The 6,527-nt window shown below is 33.4% G+C and overlaps 1 protein-coding gene across 1 annotated transcript in view; it reads left to right on the top strand.

The window, feature by feature from the left end:
- Window positions 1–6,527, top strand: part of CCHR12.PART0H7orf50 (chromosome chr12.part0 C7orf50 homolog) — a 1,151,581-nt gene that overhangs the window by 23,998 nt on the left and 1,121,056 nt on the right. The window lies entirely within an intron of this gene.

The raw sequence follows: 6,527 nt of genomic DNA, 5'->3' as shown, positions 1-6,527 counted from the left end.
GTTTTAGCTCTCCCTCTCTGTTTTTCTTTTTGGTGGAACACAACCTCTTCTCATCATTTATTACTACAGCTAGGTAGGAATTGGCCATCTTAGTTGTAAGAGGTAGCATGTTTTATCTTGTCCTTTTATGAAACTTGTGTCTGACTTGCAGCTTTTTTGTCATGCAGGCATGGAAAGTTCATGCTTCCTATACAGCATTATTGTTTATCTAGTTAATCCTTCTGGAAATGTACCATGTAGCATGAGACTGCTTTATTTGTTGCCATTGCCCTCCCTTTTTTACTACTTTAATTCACAGTATCTTTGTGCCACTTCATGCTTTCTGCTTGCTGCTAATACAACTTATTTATATGCGGTTTTCTGTATTTTCCCAGAATTTTAAACATCTGAGGAGTCCCTCGGAAGCTTTGGATATACTACTGCTGCAGTGTAGAACACAATACACAGTAGATCTCCTCCCTAGTAAACAACATCTTTCAGGCCCACAGACTCTGCAGACCTAGGGACAGGAATTGCCCATCTGAATGTCTGTTAAATGATCTGTCCTACTGTTTAGATTTACTATTGATGTAATCTTCCTGACAAGTGGAAAGGGTCTTCTTTACTTTCTTACCTCTTTTAACTTCTATACATCTCTCTCTCTCTCTCTCTCCCCCTATATTTTCTGTTATTTCTCTACACATCCTACTTTCTTCTCTTTAACAAATCACATAGTATTTCATTCAGCAGTTCAACACTATCTGCCATTTGTTTCTTACATTTCTCCAGATACCATATTTCTTTTTTGTTCTGTCTCAGTTTAGCTTAATTTTTACTTCCTGGACTTGGTTATCTGCTTATTGTTTTCAGTTTTGCAATTCTGTCAATTTTACTCCTGTTTCCCTTCTACCCTCCCCTAATTGTTCTTATATAATTTTATTAATTCTTTCATTATTCATTTTGCTCATGATTTTATTTACCATTCTCTTTTTTGCATCTGCCTTTTGCCCTATTTTTATACTCTAGTGTCTGCTATATGCAATCTGTCCATGCTATTATACTCTTTTTAATCTTTCTGGGTCTCTTCCCTCCATACGGTCACCAAATTCATTCTCCATTTTATTCTTTTAGCCAGGGCAGTAAGGTAATTCTATTCTGCATTACACAGCTTGTTGTGTTTGGGAATCATACTTACTAACATTGCTTGGTTTGGGCCTGCTGCCCCTACAGCCAACTCCTAACTGTGCCTTACACTACCTTTATAACACACTCTAAGTAATCTGCAAATCCAGTTACACTATCACTGGACCAACATCCTAGTAACATCTATCCCGTCCCCTTATATTAACCATTTAAATCAGCATAGTTATCATGTTCTCACATAAACTCCTCCCCACTATCTTCCAGCATACTCTTTACTAAATTCTGACTCCCACGGCTACTTCTTTTCTTCTGAAAACCAAAGTACAGCAATTCATAACTGTTATCTCACAATAAAACACTAGCTTACTATCCATCACATTTTCTTTATTACCTTCACCTGCATCTTTGTAGCTATTCTTCCTTATTACTTCACAGAACTAAGTCCAGTTCTGACTCTGAATACATTTACCATACCTTTCTCTCTTCTGACTATAATTTATCAAACACCCTCAGCAAATCTTCCAACATGTAAACCGTATGTTAGCTATACCAATAATAACCCCATTTCTTTTTCTCATTACACATGCTACTTTCTGTCATTATCAACTAGCACATTATCCTCAAAATTCTTATCCCTCACATCCATCACACCCCATCAGCAACCATTAGTCACTTTACATTAGTTCTTAACTTTATAATTCACAACCAATTCATTACTTAAAGGACATACCAATTCTGCAAATCCAGGCACTGGTACTTGCAATCATTACCACTGCATCAAAACACTAATAGTCTGTTTTCCACCATCTCTATAATCCTTATTAAACTACAGTGTTCTGGTGATGTATATCCTCATCTTGGTCCCACCCCCATTTAAAATACCCTATCATTCACATACCAGAAACATATATAAATCCAAAGTCCCGAATACAACTTCAAGCATAAAATGTATTAGCCTAAACATATAAAGTCTTTGTAATAAAATACTCAAACTACATTCATGCGTATTATACCCGTGGTATCATTATGCACACAGAAACCTAAGACCATGTGTTAAAAATGAGTACATTTTACCACAAGGGTATAATATCCTAAGGCCTGACCACAAAACAAAAAGAGCTGAACATGTAGCTATCATGTATGAAGTGCATTACAAATCCACCCATATCCACATGTGGTAAATCCTTTTGAGAATGTGAATTTCTGATTGTTGTCCTTCAAATAAATACTTATAAAGCAAACATATTATACCAATGTGTACTCTACCCAAATTAATCCACAAACTTTTGACGATATCCTATCCTGACCCTGAAAATCAATTGCAATGAAACTGTCATACTTGGTGACCTAAAATCAATTGGATAAATATATCACATGCATTTCGAGTAACTCACTGAACCAGTGTAAATTTACCCAGTTGTTAAATACATCAACCAGATTGTAGTATCAGTGACACAACAGGCAGCACACTTGCCTTTAGCACAGAAGGCTGTAGGTTCTTTTCCTGCATCAGGTAGGTTAATTACTGACACTGCATTGTAATATGGGCAGTGCTGTACAACTGACTGTGTCATCCTTCCAGTAAGACATTAAACCGAGGCCCCTTCTGCCTGAGATGGTGTTAGTTCACGTGGATGAAAAAGTTCCCTTGGCACTTACTGAAAAGAGTAGAAATCTTTTATATTAAGAACAACATATTAAACATTATTTAACCTGTTTGTAGTATATTTAAAATATTTACAATCTTATTCACACTGTTCAGTACATTCAACCATATTTGTACATCTCTCAGTTTTATCTTTAATAGCTTTATTTATTTTCTTCTATTTTTTTCCATGGATACACACACAAATATTTTCCCATTATATTTTATACCATGTTTTTCTGTCTTTTTCCAAGGTTTCCATATTTATTTTCTATTTTATAATTTTTTTCTTGATAAGCCCTTATCTCATTTTTCCACTCTGTTGTTCTTTTATACCTTTTCCTAATATCCCATTCTTTATTATATTTACTTTTTAACAATTTAGTTATTAAATTCTTATTATTTTTATCCACGTGATCACTTTATACAAATTTAAAGATGCTGCATATACAGTAGGGTTAAGTAACCCTAGGTGCACTTCTTTTTCTATATGCAACATTCCCCTCTTTACAGGGTTCAGTCTGGACTCCCATGTGAAAGAAATTATAATATTCAGTATTTCTTTCTCTTATAATTTTGGTATATTAAACACACCAGATAAATATGCTAATTTTCCAAGAACCACTGAATTCAACAAATAAACTTTTTTTCTTAAATGACAACCTAAATGTCTTCCAAAAATCACATGTATATGTGATTGGTCTTATAACATACTTCCATTGCAAATCTAAAAACTCCTGCCTACCAAATCTAATCCCTAATATTTCTATTTCTTGGATATTAAATTCAGTTTCACTTATATTGCAGTCATATCCAAATCATTTACTTTTCTCTTTATTCAAATTCATATCTATTATTTGTAAACACCTATTTAAGTGCAATATTAACTCATCCATCCCAGCTGTCTGTTTAGATAGTAATATAATATCATCAGCATAATATAATATAATAGGGACTTCAATTTCTTCTCTAGAGACATATTTCATATCTTGATTCATATTACTTGTAAATGCATTCATTACTAATGCAAATATTATGCCACTAAAAGGGTATCCTTGTTTAATTCCTGTGTTAATGCTAATTTTTTACTTAACCACCAATTAATCAATACTTTTACTTTATTGTATTTATACGACGTAGCACATACACTCAGTTTTTTTGCACATATAAGATTTAAATATATCCCATAAAATTCTGTGTTGTATAGAATCAAATGCTTTACTTGAATCATCTATCATAATTAATAATTTATCTTGTCTGTTTAATATGTCTACTAATTCTCTAACCACCATCAATAGTTCTTGCCACCCTTTCCCTTTAATACTATACAAGATATCCTGTAAAATATGTAAAAGTTTACCTTCTATCCTTTTTTGAATCTTCTTCATAAATATTTTATAATCAGCATTATTCAGTACTATCAACCTCTAATTCTGAATATTATTTCTATTACCCTTTTCCATATAAATTTAAATCCCCCATTACATAGGTCCTTATAAATAAAACCCACCTCTAGCAATTCATCTAATACTTCTACAAAGCAATTTTTTGTACTGTTGTCAAATTCTTGTATATCTTGTATTCTATCCCATCTGGTTGTGCTGCTGCTTCTATATTTACTTTCCTGAATATTTTGTCCAATTCTTCTGCTGTTATTCTCTTTTTGAAATCCTTATTATCTTGATCTGGTAATGCTTTCACCTACCACGTCATCTTTTGTTTTATCTTCTTATCTCCAGACATTTTGTGAACATAATCCACTAATATTTTTGATCTGTCTGTATTAAACCCTTTTCATCCTTGTATACCCTAATTAATTATGCTGTATTCTTTCATTATTTCTCTAAGATGTAGAGCAACCTCCTCTTTTTACCCTGAAGAAAGTATCTCTGTTGAATAATACATTTTTGATTTTTTTGTTGCTTTAGCCATTAAATTTCTTTTTCATCTATAAAATATTTATAATAATTTTCTTCTAAAATTTAAATGCTTTTTCACTTATCATACTTTACTTCTTTTTTACATATTTTCTCTTATCCTCTTGGCAAATTACATAACATTTTATATTTATTAATAGCAATCCACAATTCTGTCCAATTTTTTATAGAACTGTCTCATATTAATATGATCTTCCCAGAATTTTAACTGCATTTTCCCAATTTCCTACCCACTCTTTCTTTAGTCTTTTTAAACCTTTACCTATTGAATAACCTCTTCACAATCCTTTATTTCTATCCAAATTGCTCTATGATCTGAAAAACCACTATACCACCTTCCATAATCTTTATTCCTTTAGATATCAAAAAATAATCTAGCTGTATTCTAAAAAATCTGCTGCTGTATGTACATTCATTATACCAAGTGTTCAGTTTACCACATCTCATAATGTCCATAACTTTCTTATTTTCACCACTTTTTTCTTACTTTTCCTTAAATCAAGGTTAATCTCCTGCCATAATAATCTCCACATTTACTGCCACATAATTCAAAATTTTATTAAACATATTTTCCCTTTCCTTCTAACATTAACATACACCACAAATAATGTGTACACGTTCTGTTTACATCTTATATCTATAATAGTTACCCTTCCCATTATTGTTAGTTATATCCAGAATTTTAACTGTCTTCTTGTTAAAATACATATTCCAGAACAAGTCTCTTGACCTAAATTCCAGAAGGTCATTTCCCAATATAATTTCTTTTTGCAGCCTATCTTTTCTTTAACAATCTTACATCTTCCAGTATTATTCCATCCATATCCACCTTTTTACACTATCCACTAATAGCTAACCTTCTAGTCACATTGTTCAAACTATTTACATTTATTGCAAATATTCTATAATTATCCCTCTTCGTTTTCCAAAGTATACTGTAGAATACGTATAATTAGCCCTTCATCCTTTTTCTTTCTTTTTTATTTCATGTTTAACCCAGTAAATTTTCTTTTTCTCTCTCATGCCTTTTTACTCTAGAATTCTTCTTTCCTTTAAAAATTTTCCAGCTGGCACCTTTTTCTTCATTAATTGTAGATTCTTCTTCTATGTTTAACTCCTGATGTTATGTTGTCCTATCTCACCTTCATTCTTGCTTGTTGGGTTTGGAGCTGAACCTCGTCTTTGACTCGGCTGCATACCAGAGCTTGAGAGCTTCAACTGGCTTGAGGCTACAACCTATCCCATAATGCTTAGTGGCTGTTCCCCAGATCTCGTTTGCTGCTTGAAGCATCAGGATTGTCTTCACTGGCTCAGGCTAGTTGTTGTTGTTGTTGTGTCTTTCGGCTTATCCCGGTTAGGGGTCGCCACAGCAGAACTCGGGTCCGCTAATGTTTGGTAGTGGATTTTTACGTGCCGAGTTAGCAGCCCTGATGCACAACCTTCAATGAAGGCACACCCATTCATGTATGCCTCCACACAGAAGATGCTCTAGCTGAGAATCGAACGCGACAACGTCTTGCTGTGAGGCAACAATGCTACCGCAGCACCACTACTTTATTTATTATACATCTTTTACTATATTTTTTCACAATATCTTCCTATTAGACTCTATTATACCTTCCCAGTCCAAGTAGAGTGCTGTGTGTATTTGTGTTGTTTTATTACTTGGATGTGTCTTTGGCTGTTCTCTTTGAGCCCTTGATATTCTCCTATTCCCCTTAAAGAATCCATTTAAGTTAGAGGATTCTTTCTCTTTAGCCCCCTTTTTTCTTCAGGGCTTCTTTCCCTTTTCTTAAGGAGTCACCGTTTAAGTTAGAGGTGAC

Source organism: Protopterus annectens, chromosome 12.part0 (assembly GCF_019279795.1).
Source record: "Protopterus annectens isolate FY-2018-M chromosome 12.part0, PAN1.0, whole genome shotgun sequence".
Taxonomy (NCBI): domain Eukaryota; kingdom Metazoa; phylum Chordata; order Ceratodontiformes; family Protopteridae; genus Protopterus; species Protopterus annectens.
This window is presented reverse-complemented; position numbering and strand designations above follow the sequence as displayed.